Here is a 17,871-nt window from a genome sequence, read left to right as displayed (position 1 = left end):
TTCTGCCTGTGTTTTCTCTAGGACTTTTATAGTAGTTGGTCTTATGCTTAGGTCTTTAATGCATGATGAGTTTGTTTTTGTATATGACATTAGAAGATGTTCTAATTTCATTCTTTTACATGTAGCTATCCAGTTTTCCCAGCACCACTTACTCAAGAGACTGTCTTTTCTCCATTGTATATTCTTGCCCCCTTTGTTATAGACAAACTGGCCATAGGTGGATGGGTTTATTTCTGGACTTTCTATCCCCTTTTATTGATCTATATTTCTGTTTTTGTGCAAGTACCTTACTGTTTTGACTACTGTAGCTTTGTAGTATATGCCAAATTCAGGGAGTCTGATTCTTTCATTCTATTTTTCTTTCTCAGGATTGCTTTGGATCTTAATGTATTGTTGGAATCAGTTTGCTGGCATTTTGCTGAGGATTTTTGCATCTATGTTCTTCAGTGATATTGGCCTGTAATTTTCTTTTTTTGTGGTATCTTTGTCTGGTTTTGGTATTGGGGGGATGGTAGCCTCATAGAATGAGTTTGAAAGTGTTTCACTTTCATACTATTTTATTTTAATATTTTACAGTTGTCCTGCAAGTTTAGGACAAGTAGAAAGTGTCAGTACTTTAATGTAGAGTGACTCATCCATGTATAACAGACAAGGAATATCAGTTTCTGGGTTCACAGCTAACTAAATGCATGACCTCAGGGATGTCTTAGAAACACCAACTTTTGTTTCTGTTTCTGACCTGTAAGATGGTAATAATTATATAACCTAATTAATGTAGTTGTAAGGATCAAATGAGCTGATGTGAAAGTGCATTCTATATTGTAACTGTACTATAGATAAAAGGAATTATCAAATTAGGGCAAGGCAATCTCTAGTATCTTTTTCACCTTTGAGAATTTGTTATGTGTAATGATCATACAATGTAAACATAAAATAGAATTTTGTCTTTGATAAAACCATGGTCTATCAGAGCATGGACAACTGTAGAGTTTTAGTACAGATGAGGGGTCTGGTTGGAGAAGCTAGATGTGGGGAGCTCTGATCTTCAGGGAACAAGAGGGCCTTCCATATAAGAAGACTGATAATATCAATACAGCAATGATGTCAAGCAGAAGGAGGTAAAAACAGAGCCTATGTGGTTGAGGCAGAAGATAAATTGAATTACAAAATCCTCAAAGTTTGAAGAAAGTAGTTTATGGACAAATATAACTGTATATAGTAGTTTGAATAAAGAAACTTAATTTAAAGTCATTTTATCAGCACTATGAAGCATACTATTTACTATAGAATATTATTAATAAATAGTACTCCTATTTATAAGAACTATAAAATGGTATACTCATTATAACACTATTTTGTAAAGTCATAAATAACTGAAGAAACCCACCATCCATTGTTGTTCAGTCACTTAAGTTGTGTCCAACTTTTTGTGACCTATGGACTGCAGCATGGCAGGCTTCCCTGTTCTTCACTGTCTCCCAGCGTTTGCTCAGTCTCATGTCCATTGAGTCAGTGATGCCATCCAACCATCTCATTCTCTGTGTCTCCTTTATCCTCTTGTCCTCAATCTTTCCCAACATCAGAGTCTTTTCCATTGAGTCAGCTCTTTGAATCAGGTGGCCGAAGTGTTGGAGCTTCAGCATCAATCCTTCCAATGAACATTCAGGGTTGATTTCCTTTAGGATTGACTGGTTTGATCTCCTGGCTGTCCAAGGGACTCTCAAGAATCTTTTCTAGCACCACAGTTCCAAAGCAGCAATTCTTCAGTGCTCAGCCTTGTTTATGGTCCAACTCTCATATCCATACATGACTACTGAAAAAAACATAGCTTTGACTGTATGGACCCTTATTAGCAAAGTGATGTCTCTGCTTTTTTAATACACTAGCTCTAGGTTTGTCAGAGCTTTTCTTCCAAGGAGCTAACAGCTTTTCATTTCATGGCTGCAGTCACTGGCTACAGTGATTTTGGAGCCCAGGAAAATAAAGTCTGTCACTATTTCCATTGTTTTCCCCATCTATTTGCCATGAAGTGATGGGACCAGATGCTATAATCTTCTTTTTTTGAATAATAAGTTTTAAGCCAGCTTTTTCACTCTCCTTTCAACCTCATCAAGAGACTCTTTAGTTACTCTTCACTTTCTGCCGTTAAAGTGGTATCATATGCATGTGTGAGGCTATTGATACTTCTCCTGGCAGTCTTGATTCCAGCTTGTGATTCATCCAGCCTGGTATTTCACATGATGTAGTCTTCATAAAGTTAAATAAGCAGGGTGACAATATACAGCCTTGACATGCTCCTTTCCTAATTTTCTATGTCTGATTCTAACTGTTGCTTCTTGACCTGCATACAGGTTTCTCAGGAGACAGGTGAGGTAGTCTGGTATATCTATCTCTTAAAGAATTTGTAATATATAGCTCAGTTGGTTAATAATCTGCCTGCAATGCAGGAGACCCCAGTTCAATTCCTGGGTCAAGAAGATGTCCTGGAGAAAGGATAGGGTACCTACTCCAGTATTCTTGGGCTTCCCTTGTGGCTCAGCTGGTAAAGAATCCACCTACAATGCAGGAGCCCTGGGTTTGATCCCTGGGTTAGGAAGATCCCCTGGAGAAGGGAAAGCCTACCCACTCCAGTATTCTGACCTGGAGAATTCCATGGACTGCATAGTCCATAAGGTCACAAAAAGACAGATATTACTGAGTGTTTTTCTTTCAGTAAAATGTATTACATTTAGACCAAAATATGATATTAAATATAAGAAAGTCATTGTTATCCACAGGATTTCATGTGAAAGAAGAGAAGATTTAATGTACAGATTATGTGCTTTAGAAGATTCCTTTGAATCCTACCTTCTACCCTATATGCAGACTTTTTTTTTTTAATGAATCATCATTCTGATAACCCCTTAATTTCCTCTTGTCTTTTTATATTCTTTATGGGGTGCTAAAGCTATAAATTACATATTTGCTTCTTTGTGGTTTCATGTTATTTCTCCTCATAGAAGTTCCACAGAACTCAAGTTTCTATAATTTTTTATGGAGGAGGTTCAACGTAACTTTATTACTTAATCTAACTTGGAGAATTTTGAGCATTACTTTCCTAGCATGTGAGATGAGTGCAGTTGTGCGGTAGTTTGGACATTCTTTGGCATTGCCTTTCTTTGGGATTGGAATGAAAACTGACCTTTTCCAGTCCTGTGGCCACTGCTGAATTTTCCAAATTAGCTGGCATGTTGAGTGCAGCACTTTCACAGCATCATCTTTCAGGATTTGAAATAGCTCAACTGGAATTCCATCACCTCCACTAGCTTTGTTCGTAATGATGCTTCCTACAGCTCACTTGACTTCACATTCCAGGATGTTTGGCTCTAGGTGAGTGATCACACCATCGTGATTATCTGGGTCGTGAACATCTTTTTTGTACAGTTCTTCTGTGTATTCTTGACACCTCTTCTTTATCTTCTGCTTCTTTTCCATCCCTACCATTTCTGTCCTTTATTGAGCTCATCTTTGCTGCTCAGACTACCACTTTGTCTTCTTGTATGTCTTTTCCTTTGGGATGGTTGAAGTTGCTATCTGATGTACAATATTATGAACCTCCTTTCATAGTTCTTCAGGCACTCTGTCTACCAGATTTAATCCACTTAATTATTCTTCACTTCCAGTATATAATCATAAGGGACTTAATTTAGGTCCTACCTGACTGGCCTTGTGGTTTTCCCTACTTTCTTCAGTTTAAGTCTGAATTTGGCAGTAAAGATGCTCATGATCTGAGCCACAGTCAGTGCCAGGTCTTGTTTTTGCTGACTTTAGAGTTTCTCCCTCTTTGGCTACAAAGAATATAATCAGTCTAATTCCGGTGTTGACCATCTGGTGATGGCCATGTGTAGACTCATCTCTTGTGTTGTTGGACAAGTGTATTTGCTATGACTAGTATATTCTCTTGATAAAACTCTGTTAGCCTTTCCCCTGCTTCATTTCGTACTCCAAGGCCAAATTTACCTGTTATTCGGCATATTTCTTGACTTCCTACTTTTGCATTCCAATCCCCTGTGAAGAAAAGGAGATCTTTGTGTGTAGTGTGTGTTATTTCTAGGAGATGTAATCTTCATAGAACCAGTCAATTTTGGCTTTTTTGGCATCAGTGATTGAGGCATAGACTTGGACTATGTGAATATGGTACCATTTATTCTCTGTTGATAAGCAAATGAGTGATACAGTTTCTGTTATTATAACAACATTGTTATAAATATTTTCATGTCTCTTGGAGCATAAGAGTTCCTCTAGAATAAGTGCCAGTAAAAAACAGCTGGGTCATAAGAAAAACATATTTGTAATTTGATTGCCTAAACCAAACCATTTTCCTAAATGACTACTGATCTGTCACCAACTTTGTTTACCACATTTAGTGTTTTCAGTGGGTATAAAATGATATCTCATTGGGGATTTAATTTCAATCTATCTAATTACTAACAGGGATTGAAAATAGCTTTGTATGTGTATCAGTTATTGAATTTCTTCATTTGTGAAATTCGTTTTCAGATTTTGTCCATTTTCCTATCAATTGCATTTTTCTTGTTGATTTTTGAGAGTTTTAAAATATTTTCTGCTGTTTCCTTTTCTTGTTAATTACGTGAATGGCAGCTGTCTTCTCTCACTTGTTTTTGTTTTCACTTTATCATGTCTTTAATGAATTGTAGTTTTTCATTTTTTAGCATCTTTCTGGTATGTATCATCTGATTTGAGAAATTCTCCATCCTCAGTGTCATAAAGATATTTTCCTGTGTATTTTTCAAATACTTTAAAGGTCTTTGGAAGTAATTTGTGTTGTTGATACTTTCTGGATTTTGTGGTGGTGAGGAGAATGGGTGTTGTGGTATAGGGTAGGGATCCAATTACTTTGGGATTTTTTTCCTATTTTTTCCAACCACGATTTAATAATTCATTATTTCCCCCACTGATCCACAGTGTTAATCTGTCATTGTTTAAATTTCCATTTCTGTGAGTCTTTTTCTGAAGTCTTTATTTGGTTCCTTTGGTCTGTATGTCAAGTTCTATCTCGGTTACTGAAGCCTTATAAGAAGTCTTGATATCTTCCTTCAGACTTGTTTTGCTGCATGAGTGTCTTGACCATTTTTTTTTTTTTTTGACTCTTTGAATCTTAGAATCATCTTGTAAAGTTCCATGAAAACTTTAAAAGGGTTGGACGAATTTAGAGAGTACATTTAAATTTATGCATTACCTTGTGGAAAACAGATAGCTAATGGGAAGTTCTGTGTAGCACAGGAAGCTCAGCCTGGTGCTCTGTGGCAGCTGGAGGGGTGGGATGGAGTGGGAGGTGGGAGGGAGGTTCTAGAGGGAGGGGGCATATGTATATATATGGTTGATTCATGCTGATATACGGCAGAAACCAACACAACACTGTAAAGCAATTATTTTCCAATTAAAAAGAAAAAAGAAAACCGTGTTGAATTAAGGGAAGAAGTTCCTATTCAATGCATGAGTCTATGTGGGGAGGATTGACACCTTAATAACTTACCCTATCCACTAAATGGTTTTTCTTTTATTTAGATCTTCTAACTCTTTCATGTCTTAAAATAAAATTTGATAATTTCCTTCACTGATGTTTTATACACATTTTAGTTAGATTTATTCACATATATTTGCTGTTGTTATCCTCTTTTCTCCTCCTCTGAACCTTGAGTGAGGCTAGTTACTCCAGTTCTACTTCTTAATTAACGGCTACTGTCATCACCAGTCCACACACTCATTTGTTTCCTTTTATCCTCATGTCCTATTTTCTATTATGTTGAATTTATTTAATCTGTATCTTTCATTGTAGTTTTAAATCATGTTTATTGTTTTCTCTGCATATGTTTTAATTTATGGGAATGGTGTTGTTATATTATTGCACTGTTTCTTATCTTTTTCATCTAGCACTAGACTTTCAGATAAACCTTGGTGCCTATGTGTATTTCTAAATCCTGTTCTCTGAAGGTATGCATTTACCGCATTTTATCCAACTGTTCACCGACTGGAGCACAGAACACCTCCAGCTCCCTGCCACTACATGTAATACTAATGAATATCCTAATGTGGGCCTTGTGAAGATTTATTTGGCATATACACTCAGGAGCAGAATGTCTGGGTCATATATTTGACTAAATATTGCCAACAGTTCCCCCAAATGCCATTAGAGATACCTGTAACAGTGCGTGAAGCTTGGGGGAAATTGGAACTATGGAAAATGACAAAGAATGGAAGTTAGAAACCCTCATTAGTAATTTAATTTGCTTTTATCTGATCTCTAATAGTTTAAGATCGTTCAAATACTTATCAGTCTTTCAGATTCCTTTTCTGTAACCGCTCTCCTCATTTTCCTAAGGAGGTTTCTGCCTTTTATCAGTTTTATGGAATTTCTTGTGTATTCAGGATACTAATCCTCTGTCTGCTTCAGACATTATAAATGTTTTATCCCATTTTATAATCTGTATATTAAGTTTATCCATGATGTCCTTCACTAAAAGAAATTCAACTTTGACATAATTAAATCCACCTTAATTTTGTGTTCTCATTGTATTTTAAAGTTTTATTTAAGAAGTTCTTCCCCATTCCCAGGTTACAAAGGTTTTTGCTTAGGTAAAACTATAAAGTTAATATTAAAAAATACTTCTCACTTAGGTCTTTATCTAGAATCTACCTCTTATTGTGTGTTACATGTCTCCCTTCAAACAAAATAGCCTACTTTTCTGAATATTAAATAATGATTCTGGGTTTTTAAAATTATTCCTTAACTGCATTGTATAGAAATGGCCTTGTGGGATTTTGATCCCATATTCAGCAGCCTTACTGAATTACCTTAAGTTTCATTATAGGGTTTGAGGGGCTTTGAATGAAGATAATCATATCTGCCTTACCTGTAAATAAAGACAGTTTTATATATTTCAAACTAATACGTATGCTTTTTCCTTCTCTTTTTTTCCTCGCCATACTTTCTGAACAAGGACTTCTGTTTGATTTTGAATAGAAAAGTGATAGCAGCATCTCTGATATTAAAAGAAATATTTTAATATTCCTGATGCTGAGATCCATATTATATCATAGTACTCAACATACCATGCCATCTGTGCCATGTTAATTGTTTTCTCAAAACAGTTTCTTTTCAGCTAAATATTCAGAGGTTGGTAGAAGGAAGTAAGGTGGGAAAAGAAGTTATTATGGAAAAAAATAGACATTCATGTAGACACCTTGGGCTTCATACAATTACTATTCTTTCCACAAAAACAAAACAGAAGTTGCTTGGTGGTGCCACTCTGCCTGCTAGGGGTACACGCAGCTTTGGGATGGCTCCATGCAAAACAAACACTGAAGCCAAAATCCATTTCAGATTTCTTTCAGTTAGTAAAAAGAGATGCTAGTTCATACCTTTCATACAAGCAAAGTGGCATAAAGCGGGCAATTCTGCTTTTGTCTAAAGTTCTTTTATTTAACATCTATATTTATGAGTAAGATTGCCCCATGTTTCCGTTTTCAAAATATCTTTGTTCTCAATTTGTTTTGAGTCAGTTTATATGATATATCTCTTCCAGGAGTTAATTTTTTCTATTTTAATATTCATTGACAGAAAGCTGTTTATATTGTTTAATCTCTCCTGTGTCTATAGCTCTCTTCTCTGTATATTATCAATATTGTTTACTTATGTCCTGCTTTTTTCCTGATCATGCCAGATATTTGTAAATTTTATTATTATATTTTTGAAATTGACTCTGTTGTATCTTTATTTTAATTTCATTAATTTCTGCTCTTTGTTAAATCCTTACTGCTATTCTTTTTTATTTATTCTGTCTTTTTTATACCATAGTAAGGTGCCTTTCTAGTACATTTATTTTTATCCTTTTAATTTTTAAAAAATTATTATTTAAGGTCATCAATTTCCCTCTCAGTAATGTCAGTAATCTTGCAGTATTTTTATTAGTCTTCATTTCTGATTATTTTTCATAAGAATAAAGCACAGTTAATTTGATACTGATTGAACCATCTTGATTAAAAGCAATAAAACTGAACAAAAATTAGGATAGTTGAAAATTGAATATGGATATAATATCCATATTATATACAGATATATAATAATATCCATATTATACCACAGTATTCAACATCATGCCATCTGTGCCACGTTAATTGTTTTCTCAAAACAGTTTCTTTTCAGCTTAATTTTTCAGAGGTTGGCAGAAGGCAGTAAGGTGGGAAAAGAAGATATTATGGAAAAGAATAGACATTCATGTAGACTCCTTTGGCTCCATACAATTAGTATTCTCTCCACAAAACCAGAGCAAAAACATTTTAACATAGTTTTACATTTCCTAACCAATGAAGTTCATGTAAACTTTTTTTAATTCATCCATAAAGCTCACTCACACTTACTTATCCCTTTCACCTTGTCAAGTAGTGTCTTAAGAGATATTGATGAATAAGCAGACATGTTTTAAATTTATTTATTACAAATACATGTTATGTGTTTATACATAAAATGAGTTATGTGAGAAGAAATGGAATATTCTAGATATTTGAGAGCTGGCACTCTACATCTCTTATCAGGTGCCAAAACATGTTAACCCGTGCTCTTAGTTTTTTTCCTCTGAACTATCTATTGTTTCCAAGCGTGGCATCCTCAGTTTATCAGTATCTAATTGACTTGATTTTCAGGCATGCCATGGTTTAGTTGGCTTCCTAAGAAACCAGTTTTGTATATATTAACAAGCTAAGAGGTTTTACTAACATGTTTTGCCAAAATGAAGTTCCATGTTATTGAATTTTTTCCTAAATATACTCAAATCAAAGAAATGAAAAAAAAAGTCATGATTTAAAATCCGATGGCCTAATTTTTTCTGGTAATAACAAGAACATGCAGCTAAAATGAAGGTATCTGAGACATATTTATGACCAATCCATTTGTTTTATTGTAAAGCCTAGAGAATTGTTTTATTTAGTCATTAGCTCATCTGAAGGTGTTAGATTGATTCTGCAAGTTTAAACATGCTCAGTATAAATAAAGGAATATCCACATGGAAAAGAATGCTTGTCTCTAATAGAGAACAAAACAATATATGATCAAATAGCAGGAGTTTGAATATCACCCAGGAATTTGCTTTCTCAGAAAGTTGGAGGTAAAATCGGAGAGATTTTACAATGTGCTGTAGCCTTGGTGCTGTCTTACTAGAAAGTTCATTAACCTTTTCACAAGGTAATTTTTCAAAAGTGCCTAAGAATTTTAGTTTCTCTTTCTATTTATTTTCTAACGGCAGAATCAGGCCCTGTTTTTGCTGTACAGTTTAATAATGACTTTAAAATTTATTTTGGAAGCCAAATCAGCCCTACAATATAAGAAACTGCTTTAGAAATACGTAGCTACATGCAATCACACTAAAATGTAAAATCATAGATTCTGAAGTTAGAAAATATACATAATGTAACTTCTCCAACCAATACAAGAACAGCCTCAACAGTCATGCTCAGAGATAGACATCTAGATTCTGCGTATCACATGCTTATCACTTACTATCTGAATAAGTATATTTGTTCATTTTAACAACTCATTCACATAAATTCCTGTGTAAATGAAATCTGGCTTCTCATAATTTCCTTTTATTTGTTCAAGTCTGTTTTAATCTTCCTCCATGTGACTGTTCTTCAAATATACAAAGACACATTTGATGTTCTAGACACATCTTTATTCCACACAGACCCTATATACATTCCCTTCAGCTGTTCCTCATAGATCCTGGTTTCTAGTTCCTGGTTGCCTGTTTCAGAGATACTAGTGGGACTAGAAACGACATCAGTTGGATACTGATACACTAAGATGCAATGCCTGGAAATGGTAGATATTTCAGAGGAAGAAACTAAGATTGACAGAATCATCAGAGCAACTAACACTTGATAAGAGGTATAAGAGCTAGCTCACTTTTATATAAAATATTTCCTTTCCTCCTCACATGACCTAATGTTATTCTGGTGTTGGGTCATGAATTCATGGTCTCTGTTGAAGGCTAAATAGTTCAGTTGGGCAGTGGAATAAAAACTAAAACACTGTTTTCTTCTGGAAAAACCATAGCTTTAACTATATGGACTTCTGTTTGCAAAGTAATGTCTCTGCTTTTTAATACACTGTCTAGGGTTGTCATAACTTTTCTTCCAAGGAGCAAGCGTCTTTTAATTTCATGGCTGCAGTCACTGTCCACAGTGATTTTGGAGCCCAAGAAAATAAAGTCTGTCACTGTTTCCATTGTTTCCCCATCTATTTGCCATGAAGTAATAGGGACTGGATGCCATGATCTTAGTGTTTTGAATGTTGAGCTTTAAGCCCGCTTTTTCACACTCTCCTCTTTCACCTTCATCAAGAGGCTCTTTAGTTTCTCTTCACTTTCTGCCATGAGAGTAATATCATCTGCATATCTGAGGTTGTTGATATTTCTCCCAGCAGTCTTGATTCCAGCGTGTGATACATCCAGCACAGCATATAACATGACGTACTCTGCATATAAGTTAAATAAGCAGGGTGACAATATACAGCCTTGACGTACTCCTTTCCCAATTTTGAACCCATCCCTTGCTTCATGTCCAGTTCTAACTGTTGCTTGTTGACCTGCATACAGGTTTCTCAGAAGGAAGGTAAGGTGGTCTGGTGTTCCCATCTCTTTAAGAATTTTCCATAGTTTGTTGTGATCCACACAGTCAAAGGCTTTTGATAGTCAATGAAGCAGAAATAAATGTTTTTCTGGAATTCCCTTTGTTTTCCTGTGATCAAATGGGTATTGGCAATTTGGTCTCTGGTTCCTCTGCCTTTTCTAAATCCAGCTTGTACTTCTGGAAGTTCTCAGTTCACGTACTGTTGAAGCCTAGCTTGATGGATTTTGAGCTTTACCTTGCTAGCATGTGAAATAAGTGCAACTGCATGGTAGCTTGAACATTCTTTGGCATGCCTTTCTTGGTATTGGAATGAAAACTGACCTTTTCCAGTCCTGTGGCCATTGTTAAATTTTCCAAATTTGCTGACATATTGAGTGCAGCACTTTAACAGCATCATCTTTTAGGATTTGAAATAGCACAGCTGGAATTCCATCACCTCCATTAGCTTTGTTTGTAGTAATGCTTCCTAAGTGCCACTTGACTTCACACTCCATGTGTCTGGCTTTAGGTGAGTGACCATACCATTGTAGTTATCTGGGTTATTAACAGTTATTAGCTGGTATAAATTACAGTTATTCTGTGTATTCTTGCCACCTCTTAATCTCTTCTTCTGTTAGGTCCTTACCATTTCTGTTCTTTATTGTGCCCATCTTTGCATGAAATGTTCCCTTGTTATCCCAGAACTGATGGCACAGACTTAAAATGTTGAAACAGATAATAAGATGACTTTGGTACTTGACACTGAAATTTTTCAGCCTTTGATCAAGAGAAACCAAGAAGGAAGTGAAGGAATTCAGCACAGCCAAATTCAAATTTGACACTCACTGTCTAATAAATGGTGCTATTTAATTTCTTTATTTTTATTTTTTAATATAAATTTATTTATTTTAATTGGAGGTTAATTACTTTACAATAATATATTGGTTTTGCCATTCATCAACATGAATCCACCACGGATGTACACGTGTTCCCCATCCTGAACCCCCCCTCCCACCTCCCTCCCCATACCATCCCTCTGGGTCATCCCAGTGCACCAGCCCCGAGTATCCTGTATCAAGCATCAAACCTGGACTGACAATTCGTTTCACATATGATATTATACATGTTTCAATGCCATTCTCCCAAATCATCCCACCCTCATCTTCTCCCACAGAGTCCAAATGACTGTTCTATACATCTGTGTCTCTTTTGCTGTCTCTCATACAGGGTTTTCGTTACCATCTTTTTAAATTCCATATATATGTGTTAGTATACTGTATTGGTGTTTTTCTTTCTGGCTTACTTCACTCTGTATAATCGGCTCCAGTTTCGCCCACCTCATTAGAACTGATTCAAATGTATTCTTTTTAATGGCTGAGTAATACTCCATTGTGTATATGTACCACAGCTTTCTTATCAATTCGTCTGCCGCTGGACATCTAGGTTGCTTCCATGTCCTGGCTATTATAAACAGTGCTGCGATGAACACTGGGGTACATGTGTTCAGAAATGTGCAAATGCTTTAAAGTCTGACCACTGTATGACATTGTTAGGGCGATGGGCAATATGTGTATTCACTGTGAATTATCCTAGAAAATTGTGGTCAATCTTGGAATAAACAGTGAAGACTGAGGAGCTTGGAATTAAGAGAGGTAATGGAAAACTTACTCTGTCTCTGAGAGACGCTGTGGTCACCTTATCCTATTCTGTAATCATGGTGAGTGGTGTACCCTTATGGGTGATGGTCGATACGCACCCTAGCATACAGAGGTTGGCAAGGTGTACAAAGGTACTCTGAGGACGATTCTGGGTTTGTGCAGTGGCTGCAGGTTATACTTTGTGTTTATTACACCTTTTATCCCAGACAGTCTGAATATTTCTTGAAAAATCGTATGCTCTGGACCTGTTTTGTATGTGAGATACAGCACTACTACCTTAGCTCAGCACTGGAAGAGTAGCAGTCTTGTTTGATCATCAGCAACAGAGTTAGAATTAACAGATGAGGAATATAAGGATATTCCCCCAGTATAGAGGGATGCAATAGGACCTGGTTTTGAGCACAAAAAAAAGATGAGAAAATAGCCACAGAACTCTGAGAAATGCAAAAATAAACACAGGTCAAGCTTATTATTTCTTACAATAACAGCAGTGGTGATTTCTTTTTCTAGAATATATAAGATATAATAAGATATATTAGCATATAAGTTGTAGCATCATCATTCTCAATGGCAATACCTGGAAATAAAATGATAATTACAAAAGCTCTATTTATAAATAAATAAAAGAACTCTGGAATTAAAGAAGTCTTGATGAGGAAAATTCCAGTAGACGGAGAGTCCCCAGTGAAGCTAATACTGCCAACTACTTGCTTCTCTGGAAGTATTTTATGAGTCTGAGAGTTATCTGAGGATCAGTCTTGCCATAGGCAGAGGACTCTATTAGGGGAAGAGAAATCAGCTGAGGTTTTTCACAACCATATGGACTGACATGTCAGATTGGACAAAGAGTCTGAACATATGGCCATTTTCCCCATGAGACATTGAGAGCTGTGGCAGTACAAGAGGCTACATAGTTGGCTAGTTGGCCCAAACAAGCAAAATAAAACCTCTGGCAATCTCACAGAGGTCAGGAATCAGCCACAGAATACGGAAGTCTACAATAAACACATAGGAAGATTTCTCCTAAAGATATTTGCCACATTTTAAGTCTGTGTAGGATGGAAGATGAAAGAGTTACTTTCACAACCTCTGAAAAGCAGAACTTTCCGATTAGAGGAGATAGAGACCTGTTAACCTCTTAACCAAAACACCCAAAGGACCACGCTCAAGGAGGGGTCAAGACCCGAAAGCAGAGTTCAAATCCGCAGTCCCATAGTGAACTCCATAGGGTTTAGGGGATCACGTCACAGAAAAGGAGCATGCAGTAAACACAGACTAGGCCATGCCTGCAAATCACTTGAAATCAGAGGTTGAGTGAATCTAATAAACACTGCAGTGTAACGTCAACCTCAACCCAGCGTATTGAGTTGAGACAATGAGCTTCTCACTTTACCTGCCTGACCAAAGGACCAGTCCTCTGCGGAGAGAAATAATATCTACTTCAGTAATTCATACAATAAAAAATGGGACATAATTTAAGAAAGGAAGGTTAAGAAATTGTGACTAATAAAATGTTGACCTAAAATGATAGAAACAATCAGTTATTTTACTAGCAAAACACTTTATTCAGAAAGAACAAAGGATTACAATTCAGGACTTGCACTTTATGGCAAACCACAGGCAAGTCCAGAAAACAAGGGAGAGAACTGTCCTTTTGAAGAGGAGGAGGGGCTATTACAAAGAGTCCACTGGAGGAGACTGAGTTCAAAGTGTATTGGCTTTTCATTGGCTAAATTGTGACAGCCTCTTATTGCCAGCTGTTGCTGGATTAGGAAAAGTTCTTCCTCTTGATGGGTAAGAAAGTAGCAGCCTTCTTTCTGTTAGAAATGCAGAGGTACATCTCTTCCTGTTGGGTCTGTAACTGACATGGAGCAGTGGGGCATGAGAACTCCCCTTTCTGACCTCCTGACTGTTTTAAGTGAGGTTTCTCTTTATTAGTTTTCACATATGAGTGGTAGCAGAAAACAGATGCAGATCCCTAGATGATCTAGATGTTGGACTAGCTGACTAGGATTTAAACTGTTAGGAAAAAATGTCAATGAAAATAGAGAAAAAGATGAGCAAAGTAGGTGAGAGGGTGGACAATGTCAATAGAAAAAGGAAACTATAGAAAATAAAAGAGTGGACACTGCAGCTTGACAATCAGTGAGCCATATGTCATTAGCAGTTTAGGTCATGGTGTTCAGGATCACTGCCATAAGGGGACATGCCCTGTTTCCACTTCGGCTTCCTCTACTCAAGCACAGTCGATCCCCTCAAGCCCCTTCTCTCAGAACCCAAACATGGTTTGTTTGTTTGTTTGTTTTTGCCAATCCACTGTTCTCATTCTCTCCTGCCTTTTGCAGGTTGAACAATACAAATCTGCCATACTTATCCATGTTCTACTTCTTTCATGCAGCTGAGCTATTTGAGTAAGTGGATGAAGAGTTCAGTCTGTAAGCATAGTCCTACCTCTTACTATGTATATAGATCCCAAGAGAGAAGGGATCAAGAAGCACCTTATTTTTTAAGCCAGTTTACTTTAAGTCTTTGGTTTTCTAAATTACCAGTGATAGACTGTATTAATGAAGCCAGTGATCCATTTGCCAGAATATAGATGATATAATTTGCAAGGTATAACCACATAATCCTCAGCTTATAGCCCCTTAGACAACTTTTAACCTACCTCATCATGGAGAATCATCCACCTGGGTTTACCTCGTAGATGCTTCCAAGTTAGGAGAGCAATGGAGAGCTTTGAAGTCAGGGATGTCACACTGCACAACCCCAGGAAGCATCTTTCCATATAGTCATCTCTGTGAAGGGTCCTCTCTGGAGTTCTGCAGTGCATAGCATAAGTAAGCCAATATGATAATTCTGCATCTTTTCTCATTTCCTGATTCAGGGGCATATACCTAGTGGCTGCTTGATCCTAAGGACAGTCTCTCCATCAGGAAAGATAATATCCACAAAAGTATTTCCTGCCTCTTGCATACGACGCCTCCATGCATAACATTATCAGAAAGCACCATGATACCCCAATATTTATACAAAAGAAAAATAAACAGGGAAATGCTCATTAAATAAGATAAATTTAAAAGGTTAATTATAGATGGATTGAAAAGATGCAGTCTATAGTCTCATCAATGTCTTAATGAAGATTTCCTCAGTGTTCAGATAAAAATGATTTAAAAACTAGAGTAAAGTCAAGGTCACTTCCAACCAGGAACACTTGTAACACCTGTCATGACAAATGCAAATAGGAACAGACTATAAACAATTTTCCTATGTATAGGTTAAAGGTTGTATAATCATCCCGCATTATTCATATTACTGACAAAAAGCCTTCCATTGTGGATAGCCATTATTTTATTCTTTTAATTGAGGTATAGTGGATCTACAATGTTGTGCCAATCTCTACTGTACAGAAAAGTGATCCAGTGATACATATATATAACTATTTTTATACTCTTTTCCATATTCTTTTCTGTTACCACAGGACATGGGATATAGTTCCCTGTGCTATCCATTAGGGTCTTGTTGTTTATCGATGATAAATGCATTAATTTGCATCTACCAACCCCAAACTCCCGGGGCATCACATCCTCCTGCCCTTTGGCAACCACAAATCTGTTCTCTGTGTCTGTGAGTCTGTTTCTGGTTTGTAGATAGGTTCATTTGTGCCATACGTTAGATACCACATATGTTTAGTTTCGCATCATATTTGTCTTTATTGTAAATGTATGATTTTAAATCTCATAAATTTGTTGTAGACTCAAAAAATCCTGAAGTTATGGAAGGAGTTTTGGGGTTTTCTTTTTTTATTTGCTGAGTATGCTTATATTTGTGCAGTTAAAGTATTTTTCAGAATGACATAAAATAAGTAGCTTCTGGAGAAATGACAGTTTGCATCACATATTCCTTTGAGAAAGTAAAATGTAAACTGCTCAGTCTCATTTTGACCAATCAGTAAAGAATTTAGGCTGACGATACTAATGAAGGCATAAAGAACTTCCAAGAGACAAAACCTCAGCATTCATAATTTTAATCCAGAATTTCAGAAATAAGGTGCCCTAAAATAATTAACTACAAAATAAGACCATTATGATAAAACAGAACTTTTTGTCTCATCTTGGAAAATCCTCAGTTAATGTAAACAGATGAAAAAAAATTTTTTTTTTTTTTACATAAGGGAGAAGTGATAGATTTTTGTGTTCTTTAGTTTCTTTCTTTTTTAAAGCAAAACAGTTCTGGGTATAGGTTTCTGTTATTATACACTATGACCTTAAATTAATCCTAATCCCCTGGTCATATCCCAGACCATTAAATCAGAGTTTCTGGAGATGATCTCAAAAATCTGTAGTATATAAAGATCCCCAGGACAGTCCAAAACGCAGCCAAAGTACTAAGGTTGATGTACATAACTCTAGAAGCTGCTAGGACTTGTGACTGTATAGCAGAACAGAATGTGGACTCAGAATGGAAAGGTACTGTGAAAGATTCTTTTATTTATTCTCTGACTTCCAAGCACTATCATATCCAAGCTTTTCTGAAGAATGAATTAACCAGACAGAATACAATGTTATAAATAAAGCATAAGATTGGTGTTTTTCTTACATTGAAATGAAGTTAACTGTGGCATAATGCAAAGATAGTTTAATAGTGCATGGCAGTTGTCCATTTGTTTTGGATAGTAAACATAAATTTAATTCTTGCCTGGAGAATTCCATGTATAGAGGAGCCTGGAGTCCGCTGAGTCGGACGCAACTTGGCAGCTAAACCACCAATACCAATTTGAAACTACAGTGAGAATTTAAGAAATCTTCAAGTAATGGCACAAGTTAGAGTTTAGCCAATATGTACCTCTCCGGGGTAAATGCCATGGGATTTAGGAGACAACAGAGTGTTTATTATTTCCGTATTGTATCCAAGGCACCAAATCTATTTGCCTATATTTTTATCTATTAAAAAAATACATTAAAAAATCTATTAAAAAAGGAATGTGGGCTGAAATGATTATTAAGGCTATCTTAAAAGAGGAAAAGAAGTTATGCCAAAAAAAAAAAAAAAGATAAGTATGTAGAGAAAGGGGTAGGGACAATTCCACCTTCTTTCCTTTGGGGATATTAAGGAGTTCACTAATGATCTGAAGATATACTTGAATGTTCCAGGCCTTTTTTGTCAACTGGTGGAACTACTGCCATTTGTGATTCACAATATCATAATTACAGCTGCATGTTATGTTTTTACAGTGAACATGAAGTGGAAAGCCTTATTTATTATGGCTTTAAAAAGATGAATATTAAATGAGATGTATACTCACAAATTTCTGCAGCTATTTGAATATTAGTCCATTAAAATTAATAAGATAATGAAACCATTTTAATGTTTCTAGATTTATAATTTGCTACTAAAACTTGCAAACAACTAAACTTCAAATCTTTACCTTCACTAGTATCAGGCTTGTGCTATATTAAAATATTTAAAATAGAAACTTCATAACTATGTGGACAATGAAGTATTTTTTATTAGCAAAGTTCTATCCTGTATATACACATTTTAACTTTTT

General features: G+C 36.0%; 1 protein-coding gene across 2 annotated transcripts in view; it reads left to right on the top strand.

The window, feature by feature from the left end:
- RNF180 (ring finger protein 180) overlaps window positions 1-17,871 on the top strand; it is a 281,289-nt gene that overhangs the window by 225,387 nt on the left and 38,031 nt on the right. The gene's annotated exons all lie outside the window — the stretch shown is intronic.

The sequence above is a fragment of the Capra hircus genome, chromosome 20 (assembly GCF_001704415.2).
Source record: "Capra hircus breed San Clemente chromosome 20, ASM170441v1, whole genome shotgun sequence".
NCBI classification, from domain to species: Eukaryota; Metazoa; Chordata; class Mammalia; order Artiodactyla; family Bovidae; genus Capra; species Capra hircus.
This window is presented reverse-complemented; position numbering and strand designations above follow the sequence as displayed.